General features: G+C 38.2%; 1 long non-coding RNA gene across 1 annotated transcript; it reads left to right on the plus strand.

Annotated features, from left to right (window-relative positions):
* The first annotated feature begins 1,493 nt into the window (after positions 1-1,493).
* On the plus strand, positions 1,494-13,059 carry LOC134163391 (uncharacterized). The gene is made up of 4 exons (XR_009964716.1): positions 1,494-1,658; positions 4,857-5,076; positions 10,449-10,600; positions 12,031-13,059. It is a non-coding gene; the product is annotated as an uncharacterized LOC134163391 (long non-coding RNA).
* The last annotated feature ends 1,495 nt before the right edge of the window (positions 13,060-14,554 follow it).

The following is a 14,554-nucleotide window of genomic DNA, read 5'->3' on the forward strand; positions in this document are numbered from 1 at the left end:
ATGACAGAAACTGCATTTCATGTTTGTCTGAAGGCTGACTTAACTTAAGAGTAGCTGTCTACCTCCTGATCCTCCGAGTAATGAGTAGCAGCCAAGAAGTGGCCTGGCCATTTCCTCATTCTTGAGCTGCCCATTGCCTTGTATCCTACCTTGTAATATCTTCTGCACGGGTGTATTTGATAAATATAAATATAATTCACTTCACTTGAGAGTTGAAATTCCTCTAGTTTCATAAATTACATGTTTCCACCCAAAGCTGTACTGATCTTTTCATTGCCACTGCTGTTGCTCCGATAGGAAAAGCAGTTGGGCAGCCTCTCTGCTTCCTTTCTTCAGTCTGTTGAGCTTACACCTAATGGGCAAATATAAAACTGGAACCAACACCTTGGAAATCCCTTTAAGTTTCACTTAGAGGCCAAGTAGTTACAATCCCCTCAAGTGATATGTACTTTAACCCTAACAACTGCTGATTTTCCTGTAGCTTCTCCATTTATTCTTCTTTAGGCTTTTTTTCCTTATGGATTCAAGTAACAGTTTTAAGTCTTCAAGAGAATTGGTCACTTGCTGCTGCTGCTGGATCTTTTCAGCAGGATGAAATCTACTTCAGGGAACGGTAGTCACCTGTCATTAAAGTTTTCTGACACTGTTCTCTACAAGAAACTATTTCCATTAGGTTTTGACTTCAGCAAGTTTCAATTACGTAAATTAAAAGGTTTCCAGCCTGGATGTTCCTTTTTGATTTGGGGGTTGACAGAAGTGTGGGAGATGAGACAGGACAAAAGGTGCATCACATAGCTCCCAAAGTAGGATCTTGCTTTTGCCTGTGTTGAGAGACAAAAGGCAATCATTTCCTCTGGAAATACTACCTTTTTTATATGTGGACTGGACGTTTTCCCCTTCTTGTTTAGTAGATACTACTGGAATCTTACCATTTGTATGAGCTTAAAAACTCTTTGCCTGGAAAATGCCATCCAAAAAAGGCAGAGGAGAAAAAGCAGGATCCATGGCATCTGAGCACCAGCACATTCCTCTAGCACTGAGCTCTGGCATGCGACAAAGGCTGTCCCTGCTCCATACGCCACTTTCTCTGCAGAGCAGCACTGTGGGGCAGGGATTACATCCCTCCATCCCCCAAATACATGCAGCCCCTTCCTCTGCCTCACCACCAGGGCCGCGGGGGGGGGGCATCAGCACACGTTCGCTTAGCGGCACGTCCCGCGGCCTCCCGTCAGGAGCTGCACCGGCAACACCGCCGCGGCTAACACAACACTTGCTCCTCGGCCTCGAGCTCGAAAGCCGCGGGGAGGGGCGGGAAGCAGGAGACCCGAAGGTCCGAATGCACCAATCGAAACCAGCCACGCTCCCCAGCCCGAGCGCGATTGGCTGAAAGCTGCGGGTGTGGCACGCAGCTGTGTGGCGAGGTTTACCTAGTAACCGGAATGTTCTGGAAGCTCAGAGGGACGCGGAGGGAATGGGGGTAGGGACCTGTGATGTGCGGTAGGTGAATGCTTCGGGTTCTCAAGGACAGTCGGCGGGCAGGTATTCTAGCCTTGATGTAGTTCCTGTGGTTGGTTTGCATTTGTTTTCTCTGTCGCCTGAATCCCTGGCCATTTCTCTGCCTCAGTAGCTGTGGAGCTGAAGGAGGCTCACTTCTCTGGGTAAGTACTGCAGTGGGGAGATGGCTGCTACAGACTTCACCTGGATAAAAAAAGAGTTCTCACAGTTTTAATTTTCCTTGGTGTGACCGTACCCTGCTGTTTGTCTGTTTCTTCCTTGTTTAAAGTGAAGGTGGTTGATGCGAAGGGCCTGCGCTGCAGCGATGCCTGTGTCTGTGGTTGCTGATCCGTGTGGATGTTGCATAATCGTGAAAGGGGCAAGAAACCGATGGGGTTTGCTCATTTACCAAGGAGAAAACCTTCAGATTTTACTGTTTCCTTTTTAGGTTGCAAAATAAAGCACTTAATAATGGAGCGTGTTTATGCTTTAACTCCCAAGTGCCTAATTGTGATTGGGAGTTAAATGCTAGCAATTTGCTTTTCTGGAGAAATGTGTTTTTAGCTGTTTGACCTCCTTGGTTCTAATGATGTGATTGAGTGCCTGAGAGAGATGTTTTCTAAAGGTAATTTTTACGTTTCACTTGGTCTAAAGGAAATTAAACTCAGGTTATACATAAATGCAGGTTCACGAAATTAAGGTGCATGGGCCTACCTTAATTTCTGTGTTTTTTCTAGCTGGTGTTTGTTCACTTCTAAAAATATTTAAACAAATTTTCTGTATAAGCTAAGGTCCAAAATGAATGGATTTGTATGTAACTATAAGCCATGTTTGAAGGGTTCAGTGGCTGCAATCCCTGTTCCACAGCATGTAAGGTAGCATAGGGCTGTTTGGCAGCTCTCTGCTGGACTTCCAAGTCTGCTTCTACTGAATTCACGTTTATGAATGTTCATGTTTCTGTGCCCATGGCAGGGGGGCTGGTACTGGATGATCTGAAGGTCCTTTCCAACCCTAACTATTCTATGATTCTATGGATAGATTTAATATAGAGTGAAAGAGACCTCTCAATGACTTGGAGGTACCTGTGCTCCTTGTTGTGGGCTGTGCTCTGTCTTGAGCTACCAGAATGTGTGAACTGGCCATGATTCTGATAAATTCCTTTAAGTGTAAACAAGTTTTTACACATTGAGATGCTCTGTCTAGACAATTTTTTAATTAAAATTTTGCCCATACCAAAAATTTCCATAGCTGATTCTACAAAGCATTTAGCCTGTTGTCCTCATTTGAGATTTATGACAGTTTCACCATTTTCAGTGACTCATTTTCAGTGCTTTTCTGTGAGTTTAATTTAAAGGAGGGTAAACTTACAAAACCATAGATTGAGGTGTCACAGCAAAAAAAGTTCAGTATTGAAATAGGTTTTCATAATTCCCTTCAGTCTCTTTTCTACTCTTCTCTGCTTCCTTGTTTCTTCTAAAAGATAACAGATTGTTTCTGTTAGAGCTTATTGTTACAGCTGATAATTTAAGGAATGTAGAGTTTGTCCAAAACTGACCACATAGAGTCACAGAGGTTCAGAGCATTCACAAATGGAGAAGAAGTAGCCTATCTGGTTTATTGGGGATGTTAATTTAAATAATGACAAGACTGGTGGAACTTAGACATTTGCACTTTTCCCTCTGGTTTGTGAATGTTTACGGAGTAATTATATTGTTAGTACACATCATGTCTGCTTTTTATTTTGAAACATTTTCAAATGTAGTCTAAAATACTTGTGTTTTAGCTGGAGGGAGTAGGGAAGAATATAGTTTGGTTTCATACCCACAGCAACTCTTTTTTTTTTTTTTTTTTTTTTCTTAAAAAGAGAAGAGTTTTGTGCTTTTTAACCTCTTTTAAAAAAGGTGCTGACACATAAAACTGTTTGTTTTCTATTTAAAATATTTTCATGATATTAAAACATTGGGGTAGTGCTTTCTGTTTCAAGTGGAGTAAAAATTAAAATTATTATAGAAGATGAAATACTTTAAAGCAGAATCTTTCTCATTTCAATTCAACAGCATTAAATATTTCAGTGCTGTGTAACTCCCAGTGTATTTATTTTTTATGCTGGGGAAGTGAGGCCTATCCCTTTTTAGAGGATCAGTTGTGAATTTTCGTTTGTGTCTAACTTCTAATAAAATCCTGTTGTTTTTCTTATAAAATCCCTCCCCAGAGGCACATGTCCAGGTATTAACTGTTCTCTGTATACCTTCTTCATGTTTAACAGGTGAAACTTAGGTAGAGGCTCTGCCCTAGCATTGTTTTATGGAAGGAACAGAATGCCTTTTTTTTTCTTCTTTTTTGACTTCCTTTTTTTTTTTTTTTAACTCGTTCCCTAGAGGGTGCTGGGGAATTATTATGTATTAGAAAAATAGATAGATCAATGGCTGTGTTATATACAAGTGCCAGAACAAGGTTCTTTCACATGTCGGTTCAAGAACATGAAATACTGAATTAATCAATTAATTAATAGCAATGCTTTTCAAGTAAGATTAGATTTTTGTGACGTTTAGAAACGACAGTAGGTGGAATGGACAATGTTAGTTGTGTTTATATTATTACTAGGAGTCACTTTCAGTGGTAGTATGTGAATTGGAAATAGCAAGGAGCTACATGAAGGTATGTACTTCAGCAGCATCCTTAGGCTGAAGCTACTCTTAAGAGTTTTGCTTATGAGCTGTCTTGAGGTTGGCCTCAGAGGTTTAATTTTCATCAGCCTTGCCACATTTTCCAGGGAGAGTGAATCTAAACACATTGTTCACACTTGTACTGCTCCGTAAGTGGAAAAATGCAGATGACATCAGCTTAGGACCTGCTGAAGTGAATAGCTGTATTGTAAAGAGTAACCTTTTATGTGCTGTGTTACTTTTTTTCCTAAAGGGAAGAGATAGATGTAAATTCAGACAGGTCATGCAGAATGTGTGCATTGAGAAAATAACAGTGACCAGGGTGAGCTCATACAGTTTAGAGGATTTATTTTTACATGGGATTTTTTTGTATGCTCAGAAATATTCCCAGCTTCTGTGAATCTGAGAAGGAATGCAAGTGATGTGCTGCAAAGCCTTACTACCTGGGTAATCTTAAATGTTAAAGATGGATGAAATATTTTTATATGTTCTGAGGAAATATTAATGAAATGGGTTTGGGGGAGCTCATTCCTTGCTTTTCCTTTGTGTTTTCCTATTTCTTTTGTGTTCTCCCCAACAAAATTTTTGTAAGATGTTGTAAGCAACAGTATTTTTCAAAGTTGTTAAGAAAAAGTACTTAGAAAGATTGTGACAAATATTTGGATTTTGCATAATTTTTCTTTTGATTTCTTTTAGCCTATGTTCTTATGAAGTGACTGCTGACAGAAAGCCCCTGGAGGAAAGGAGAGGTTGTCTGCTGAGGGAGCTGCTGAGCTGGCACTATCAAGAAATGGAAGTGTTGAGAGACTGCAGGGTGTGGTAGGAATGGTGCCACTGGAGTTTGCCATGCAAGAGAGGGAGGTGCAGCCAGCCAGTCCAAAGACAGTTCAGTAGGAACTGCCTGTGGACCCAGAGAGTGATGGCCAAAACTTGCTGCAGTTCAGGAAGTTATTGAATCGGCATTACTGACCAGGAAGTGGGAACCTGCTTGGAGAGATGCAAAAGGTAAGAAATACTAATTTAATAGACAGAATCTGCTACAGTTGAAGTTGCTTTACAATTTTATGAAACTGGTCTTGAAACTTCACTGTCATTTTCTATCGAGTCAGTGGTTTTAGTATCCAGATTGCTGTTTTTAGTTTCTAGGGTTATCTTTGAAAAGTATCCGAGAGAGGTGTCTGAGACTGTAAGGTATCAAGGATGGTGGCATAAAAATTTATGCACTTGTTCAATTTTTGACACCTGAGAATTGTAGACTAGAATTTTCACACAGTTTAAATTAAATTTTACAGCAGATCTAGCCATACTAAATCCTGTTTACACATTACATAAGGGAAGGCTGTGTGATCTATATATCTGTAATTGGTTGTGTGATGTATTTGAGTCATTAGGTTCAAAGACCCAATCTTGAATATTCTTCATGAATAGCTGTGTTTGGTGTAGGGGGAAGGGAGGAGAACTTGGTTTTATAAACCTCTGAAGTTCTGAAATGCAAAATGTTTTCTGTAGGTCAATTGATTATTGACATCAGATATTCCCATTTCTCAGATGGTGAACTGAAACAAGACCTGCTTGGTGAGAACAAAGGCTGTTCTATTACAGTGGATGATTAGACTTGCAAGCCTAATTATCCCCTCTGGGACTCGGCACAGGCTTACTACATCTTGGATTATGGAGGCAGGTTCCTACTTTCAACTTTATTCAGTAGATTTCTGACAGGTCTGGTCTTACAGATGATGGAATTTCAGTGCAGCGATTAGGGAGCTTTCTGCAAAGGAATCGCTGGAATTTTAGAGGGTTGGCATTGAACAACTGTTTCACATTGAGGTTTGTTTTTTTTTTTGCCTTTATTATTTTTATTTAAGGGAAAAAAGCAGGTGGTTTGTTTTTTTTTAAAGTAGAGCTATCTTACAGGTCCAGTGAATGAGAACCAATTGATGCACTGGGTATCTATCATCTTTATATGGTTTATGTTTGTAAAATGAAATTGTTATTAATAAGTGGTAGCCACAGTCACTAGGCAATTTTATTGCTGCATCTAGTTGTAGTTCGATGAGTTGATGAATGGTCCAGGAGGTAAAGAAATTTGGGGTAGTCACAGTCCCCATGGCGTGTAGCAGGGTACCTGACCTTCAGACAGATTCATGCCTACTTAGCGTATCCCCAAAGCTGTCAGTGAAGATGTAACAGGTTGTAGGTAGGCTCTGGAGCATCAGTGATAAAGTCAGTTGATCCAACTTAAGGTGTTTGCATTAGCTGATTGTTATTGAAGGTTCTAAAGTGTGAAAGCATATTTAATTTCCCAGAGGAGGATAATAAAAAGAGAATTTTATTGAAATCTAAACCCTAAGCCTCAAACTTACTCCTGGAGTATTACCAGCTACATATCAAAACACATCCATACGTTTCTTTTAATATGCTCAGCACTTATGTTGCTGTGTTCTTGTGATGAAGGTAAGAATACTTGCAAACACTAATACTAGAAGAATTGTTAGGGTACATCTTGCAGAATTATGAGATACTTAAGGAAAAGTACCCTTGTACTGGAGCTTTTCTTGTGGGTTCTCTAGGTAGATTTTCTTGTTTCCTTTTGTCTCTTAAGAAGGGGTTTATCAGTCTGTCACATTTTCTGTGAAACTTAAATGATTGTCATGTATTTGAGACTGCCATCCTGGGGAGGGAGGAGGAGAAAAGAAGTTAGGCTGTAGATTAAAAAGTGATTGGGAGGAAGAGGGAAGTGAGGTGTTTGGGGTGTTTCTTTTTTTTTTTTTTTTTTTTTTTTTCCCAAACCTTTGTGCCATATGAGACTAGGTGTAAGTATCTTCTCCTAAATTTGTGATGTTCACACTCTTAATTGGCTACATATTTTCTACACTGAAAGGTGAGGAAAGCTCCACAGCCTTACGAACAGCTGTGGAGATACAAAATTTTGTTGCCTGAAAATAAATTATTCAGGTGATAATTTAATGAACAGTAAAAATGCACTGTACATTACTGATTAAGAAAATTAAAACAAGTTGAAGTGCCATACATTAATAATGCTGCTGATTATTTAAGATCACTTTTACTGTAGTTTGGCAGAGTCAGGCATTCAGTGAATATCAGAGTAATTCTGGAAGTTATGAACACATAGAGTGGACCAAAGTACTATCACTCATGTGTGCTGTACTCTGTATTGTAGTATACTGAAATATATGTGCTAGTAGAGAAAGAAATGCCCTACCAAAATAGTACGTAGTTCTTAGTACACTGCTCTTGGTATCTTACTAGTAGCTATGGGATGTTGGCATGATGGGGTTGTCCTAAGTGAATGGCTTGGGAAAGGGCTATTTGCAAAAGCGTGTAGAGGAAAGAATATTGGGATCCTTAGGAGTTACCTGGCATCTGAAAAAAACCCAACCCAGCTAACCATTACTTTTCTTTCATGAACAGATGACCTCTTCTGTGTATCATCTGTTCTCGATTGGTCTTAATTTACATCAGAAGATGTCTTGAGAATACTTACTTTTCATAGCAGTTTTATGTAACTCATCTTCAGGACAAAAAAAATAATCTCTCACGTTTATGTACTGGAAATGGGTTGTGGTTATCCCATAGAATCACAGAATCATAGAATAGTCAGGGTTGGAAAGGACCTGAAGATCATCAAGTTCCAAACCCCCTGCCATGGGCAGGGACACCTCACACTAAACCATGTCACCCAAGGCTCTGTCCAGCCTGGCCTTGAACACCACCAGGGATGCAGCATTCACAGCTTCACTGGGCAACCCATTCCAGTGCCTCACCACCCTCACAGTAAAGAACTTCTTCCTTATTATCTAACCAAACTTCCCCAGTTTAAGTTTGAACCCATTACCCCTTGTCCTGTCACTAGAGTCCCTAATGAAGAGTCCCTCTTCAGCATCCTTATAGGCCCCCTTCAGATACTCAAAGGCTGCTCTGAGGTCTCCACGCAGCCTTCTCTTCTCCAGGCTGAACAGCTCCAACTTTCTCAGCCTGTCTTCATATGGGATGTGCTCCAGTCCCCTGATCATCTTCGTGGCCCTCCTCTGGACTTACTCCAACAGTTTCATGTCCTTCTTATGTTGAGGACGTGTCTTGTTTTTTAACCTGGCTTAATAGTTTGTACTAATATTTTTGTCATAAATATAAGAATCACAGTTTTAAACTTCTATCTTCATTGTTCGAAATCCCTCTCCACACGTGTTCACATACGGGTAAAATGCCACAACTAGGTTTCCCATGTATTGTTAAGAAACTGATGATTTCTCCTCAGGCATTTTTAAAAGTACTAAGCTGTTGTCTCCATTCATAAGAAAAAGAAAATTCTCCTGAAATAGAAAATGAACAAAAGTACACTTCTAATAAATTCAGGTGGTTTTTTTTTCTTAGGAGTCTTCACAGCTTTAACATTAACATTAGTCCCTTAGAAGAAGATCTTGGTACTGCAGGAAGGCATGAAAAAATATGGTGCCTTTACCACAGTTGAAATGTTACGTAAAGGAGTCCATTTGATGGGTGGTTCTCTGATATTTGGATGTGTCTGGATGAATTTCATATTACTATGTCCATTTTTGTAGGGATGCTTAGCAATATTTAAATTGGTATGTAACAAATAGCATCGAAGTGTTTTTGAAGTTTGGATGCCTTTGTAAAATCTGCTTTAGTTTGTATGAGGCTTGTTACTGAAAGCAGAAAATAAAGTTACAGAACAAGAACAACTTAAAACTTGTACATTATTTATTATGTGTAGCACAGAAATAATTTGAATTCTGAATACATATGTAGTATTTCCTCTATACCAGGTTAGCTGTTTCCTAGCATACTTGTTAGGACACAAGAATACTTTCAAATAAAAATAAAATAATGCTGAGGGTGAGGGAAACGTTAACATCCAAAACATTTACAGCCCTGTTATGAATACAGGTAAACCTACTTCTACATTTTGAAGGCAGCATGCAGGATTTTTCTTGTATACTTCCAGTCTTAGGTAGAAGTTAATGGGAGTCCAACAGCTAGATTACCATGCCAGTCTTTTGATGTATGTTTGGTTTGTTGTGTTTATTTGGAGAGTGGTTTTCTGTACGATTGGGGGGGGGGGGGGGGGGGGGGGGGGGGGGGGAGGGAGGAAATTGAACAGATTAAAACTTGTCAGAGTTTTGGTCGATTTAGAATTCTGCTTCAGGCCTGACACTTGTTGAGTAATAAGCATTTGCAATGCTTAAGCAGTGTGAAAACTTCCACCCTTCTGATTCTCTCCCCCATCCCGACATGCGGGGAGAAAGTGAGCAGCTGTGTGGGACTTACTTGCTAGCTGGGGTTAAATCACAATGATGTCTTTGTACACTGTGTGAGAGTTTGCAGTAGTATAGTTGTACGGAGCCTGGAGAGAAACGTTTGGTACTCTTAACAGAGTAAGTAATTTCAAATAATTTTTGAAGGCCTTATATGATGGAACTTCGGTGTGATAGTGTAAGTGAAGTGGAGAAGACCAAGGCTTGTAATAACTTTTATTGGTGCAGGTGTTAGAGTTGGAAAAGCTAGATGAGTTTTAAAGCACATAAGCCATTCTCACCGTCTGAAACAGAAATGGTGGGTTTCAAAGCTAAATACAAGTGGAGAACTATTGCTGAGCTTGACAGAGCTTCCCAGAAAATTTTTCATATATAGTAAGCAGTTAAGTGAGATCCCTTTTGTATGGTAGCCTTGATACTTAAATATGCAGCAAGACTTGACTCTGGAGCTTACATAGGCTGTACTTGATTCATCAGAAGAAACAAAGGTTTAATTGTTTTGATCTGGAGAAAGAAAAATGTAAGCTGGGATATTTTTCAGACTCTTCCAGTTTAACAGTCATATTATGCAAATTCTCAGGAGAAAATGGTATAACTGAGACTTTAAGTACAAGCATTGAGTATGCTTCCGAAGACTTGCTTAATGTTTTGAATTCATCTTGTTTTTTTTGTTACTGGCAAGGTATCAGGCTAGTTTTCTTGCTTGAGGTCAATATGTTTATCCTGGTTACAGATTTTTATTTTTTTTAATATACATATAGTTGCTATATTTGCTAACTTTCAGATCAGGTCATAATTATAATTTTGGTTTCTTTATCAGTTTAGTGCTCCTCAAGGAATGACAGATCTTAAATTACTTTCTTCACTTATAAAATCAAGCACTAACTTGCTTAGTCACAGGATCCTTCTTCTGACATGCAGAAGTAGTGGAAATCTGTCATTAAAAACCGGGATCTAAAGGAAAATACAAAACCAATAGTCATTTGATTTCTAGGTACATAACAAACAGTATGGTCTTGCCCTTCTATGCGTTGGATTCCTACTCTGTTGAGCATACATTACTGTGAGGCCAAATGCATGCTTGGCAAGTGTTTGTGGTTTAAGAGAACACTGAGAAGACTTCTTTGAATAGCTCATTCAAGCGAGGTCAGAATTGCAACATTCATCTTTTCTGTACTGTGGCTTACTTAAAAGATCTCTATGTTGTCCCTGCGTAGCATCAGGTATCTGGCTCTGATTCAGACAGCCTTTGACCTAAGTCCTGTGTCTCCTGCTACTGCTCTCTGATGTTTGGCTTTGGAAACACCTAGTCAGTTGTAATACTAGGCTAACTTCCTGTATCTGCTAAGAATCATCTTTTCTGTCAGATGAAGATATGGAGACTTTGGGCAAAATGTTCAGCAGTGTGCTTTTTGATGGACCTGGTTTTCTGTGCCAGCTGAGGTTTTATATATTCTTTGCAGTGAAGAGAATTTGATGAAATTCTCAAATCATTAGTGTGGCAGCTGAAATGTTGATTCTGGGATTTTACTAAATTAGGTTGATAATCCATTTCCATATAGGAAACAGTTCTGCTTTTCAATCTAGTAAATTCCCATGTAGGTAGACTTGCCAGAGTCTTGCCAGTTTTTTAACCTTTGTAGTTATTTGGTCATTTTGCCAGAGGCATTCAAAAGCTTGCAATGTTCAGCTTCTGTTGGAGGTACTTTATCCCCAGTTACAGGTTGTGTCTTTGAAATATGCTTGGTTACTTCCTTCCTTAGTTGCATGTAAAATATTCCCCAGGTGATATACTGCCTGATTTCAGTGTTTGAGAGCCAAGCTGGAATCCACCTGTTTGAGAGGTTGCTTTCTCTTAGGATGTTAGCAATATTTTCTAAATAATTGTAGCAGTTAAACTGCAAGTACTATAATTAAGTAGAAATGTCATTATATCGCACAGAATCTAACACACAGGAAGAGCTCCGTTTCCGAGAGGAGAGGAGCAGAGAGAATGAAATGCACAGCTATTTCATTCAGTCGGAAAAGTTTACAGCCCTCCCATTTTGAAATGCAGAGCAAAACTGAATTGTTGAAATGGTAATACACAATACTTTTTAAAGCCAGAGGTTTCTAACCTTCTAAATGTTCTTCAGAAGCAATCAGATGGAAAATACACATTTTCACAAAAGCAGTTTCTTTCACAAAGCAGGTAAGCTTTATAAAGCTGCTAAGTCTTATAAAATCTGTTATTACTTGTGTCCTTTATACTCTAGGTGTTTTAGCTTTTAAAGTGATATTATCAGTTTAATTAAAAACTTATCAAAGTCTGCCTCTCACACAGAAGCAATTCAGAAATTCAAAACACAAACATCTAACTGTGTAAATTAGAGGCTAGAAATCATATCAAGCTTCAGGTATGTTAATTATTAAAAAAAATCCCTCTGCATTTAATGAAATAGATAATCAGAGTAACTTCTTGATAAAACTGCAAATGCCTTTGACCTCTGAGGGAGTAGAAGCAAGTAATCCCTTTGGTGCAAGTGAGCTTTGATTTTTATACTTAAACATCTCTAGCAACCAGTCTTTTTTCATAGAAGGTGATACTAATTATGGGCTGACATGATGGGAAAGTCATTGAAACCTACAGAAGCACTCATCATCATCTAGAAGATTTTGGATCAGGTTCTCTCTAAGGCCTGAGCTCCTATAACTCTACATCTTGTGAAAAAACATACTTTTTGTCTGAGGATTATCCTTCTGTTTGGAGTTAAGTGTCAGAAATAACAGGCATTTTTTTCCTCTGAAGATAATGGATGAAAACTAAGAGCTGCTTGTATTTATACTACTTCTGTTCCTTTGTTAAGGAACTCAGTTATGACTGAATTTTAAAAATAACAGTTTTTAATGTGTTTTTTAATTTCTTCAAAAACTTACTTGTTCTTTGTGTGTGTCATATGTTCTGATGCATTAGACTGGATCTTTCCCAAGGTTATATGCTATACCTTCACCAGAAGAGTTGGGAAGGTATTTTATTAATAGCTGATCAGTAACTCTAGAACTGATCTTCTAGACAGTTTTCTAGAACTGTCTGTATGAGATAAGAATGTCACTGTTACGTGGTGCTGCCAAGTTTCAGTGGATATTTGTGTGAAAAGTGCACCTGTACTGTGAATTTTGGAATTCCAAACAAGATGGCAGTCCCTAAGGAAGTATCTGAAAACATCTGGTAGGGGTGCTATGGCACTAGGTAGAATCTTACAGAATGCTGAAACCCAGTGGGAAAAATGGTTTTGTATTTAACTTCTTATACATGTAAAATAATTTTTTAAACTTTGTACCTTTTAGTGAGGTTATTAGTAGTGGTTTTGATATGCATACGTGTTTATTTATGTAAGTGTATTTCTAAAGGACTAAAGTTTGTTTCTTTGGTTTTTTTTTTAAATTTTGCCTCAGGTTACTGTATACAAGAATCCTGATCATTATTATTGTTACTTACCATGATGGAGTACCCAGGCAGTGTCAACAAGCACATATTAAGATCTCTTTCTGTCTTTCTTACATGGCTTCAAAGTTTAGAATAAATAGGACTATGTGATTTTTTTTTTAATTACTAAAATTTACTCAAGATGTTACGTGTTTTGTGGTTTTTGTGTGTTTTTTTTTCTTTTTTATCTAGAGTATTTTAAAAACACAGTGGAAATAATGTGTATATTTCATGCTTAGAGGTAAAACAACTATCTGCATATAGATATTATAGGTATGTGATTCTTCAGAGACAAATCTTATATCGGTGTAAGTTCCCGTAGGTTCAATGACTTAAACAGCAAATTTGTCCAGCTGAAGTTGTATCTCTGGTTTGTGGTTTTTGTTTTTTTGTTTTGTTTTTCCCCTTTGCTTGGGAAATTAGTAGGTGAAACTGTGCTTACCCAGTCTAATTTAAGAATGGAGTACCTAGAAAATTCTGCACAAAAGTGTATGGAATCACTGATTTATTTTACAAGTTGAATTACTCTGAAGGATTATGGGTATTGTTTTTTTTGACATTTAAAATTTACTGATTTCTTAACAGCCTGTTAACAATTATATTAGGAGGAGGAAACAGTGGGTTCATGTAGTATTAATGAACTAATGGATACTGCATGCACCTGCTTGCTTTAAAGATATTTCAGTTTTTAGTGGATTAGAGTATATCCTATCCCACAGTAGCTTAAAAGTTTGCTGCAATTTTGAACTGTTATACTATAGTAAGGGAAATCTGTAGTCGTTTTAAAATTATTCTTTTGCCAGCAAGCTACTAATTCACTTTCAAAATCATTTGTGTTTGGGCAAATCCTATATGACTTTTTTATTAAATATTTCTGTTAATACCAACTTTTGATAAGGAACTTGAACTGTGCCTCTCCAAAATCCTTTGGGGTCCATAGTTACTGCTAGAGATGTTTTGTGAACCTAGAAACATGTTTCACAGCTGAATTGCTTGGGTTTTAGCTGTATACCCAGACAAATGGATAGTGGAGCTAAATTTCTTGGGGGTTTTGCAATGTTTACATAGCTGCATGTGCAGCTCAGACTTTAGTAGCAAGCTGGTAGAGTAGAACAAGAATGTTCTTGAAGAAATTGTAGGCAGGGCACAAAATTTTATGGTATAAGAAAGCAATGCTGACTATTCCAGCCTAATCATCTTCTGGATTTTTTTGAGAACAGAGGTAGAACTGCCTTTCTTCTGGCAGTCTGTGGAAATCCTATGAATTCAGACAAAAGCCATCAAGCACAGAATGCGTCGAAAATTACTTTGTCCTCACATGTGCATTCTCAGTACTTCTACACAGACATAGTCCCCTTGCTAACCTAATTTTAACGTGCCACAGGATATGTTATTCTGAACAATTTTGATGCTGCTAATGAAAATCACAACACTTTCAGATCTGTAACACAGGATTGGCCCTAGTTGGTACCCTCGTATTTACTTCACTTGTTATTTTGCTGTTAATAGAAATGTGCATTCTTTTTGCTATATGTTGTTTTAAAATAAGCACGTTGTCTTGTCTTGAATGGATGGTGAAGGAGGAAGAAAGGATTTCCCTAATGATTCAACAAGACCACTTCGTAAATAATTTA

The sequence above is a fragment of the Pezoporus occidentalis genome, unplaced genomic scaffold (assembly GCF_034315485.1).
Source record: "Pezoporus occidentalis ecotype Australia unplaced genomic scaffold, CSIRO_AGI_Poc_V1 ctg20, whole genome shotgun sequence".
Taxonomy (NCBI): domain Eukaryota; kingdom Metazoa; phylum Chordata; class Aves; order Psittaciformes; family Psittacidae; genus Pezoporus; species Pezoporus occidentalis.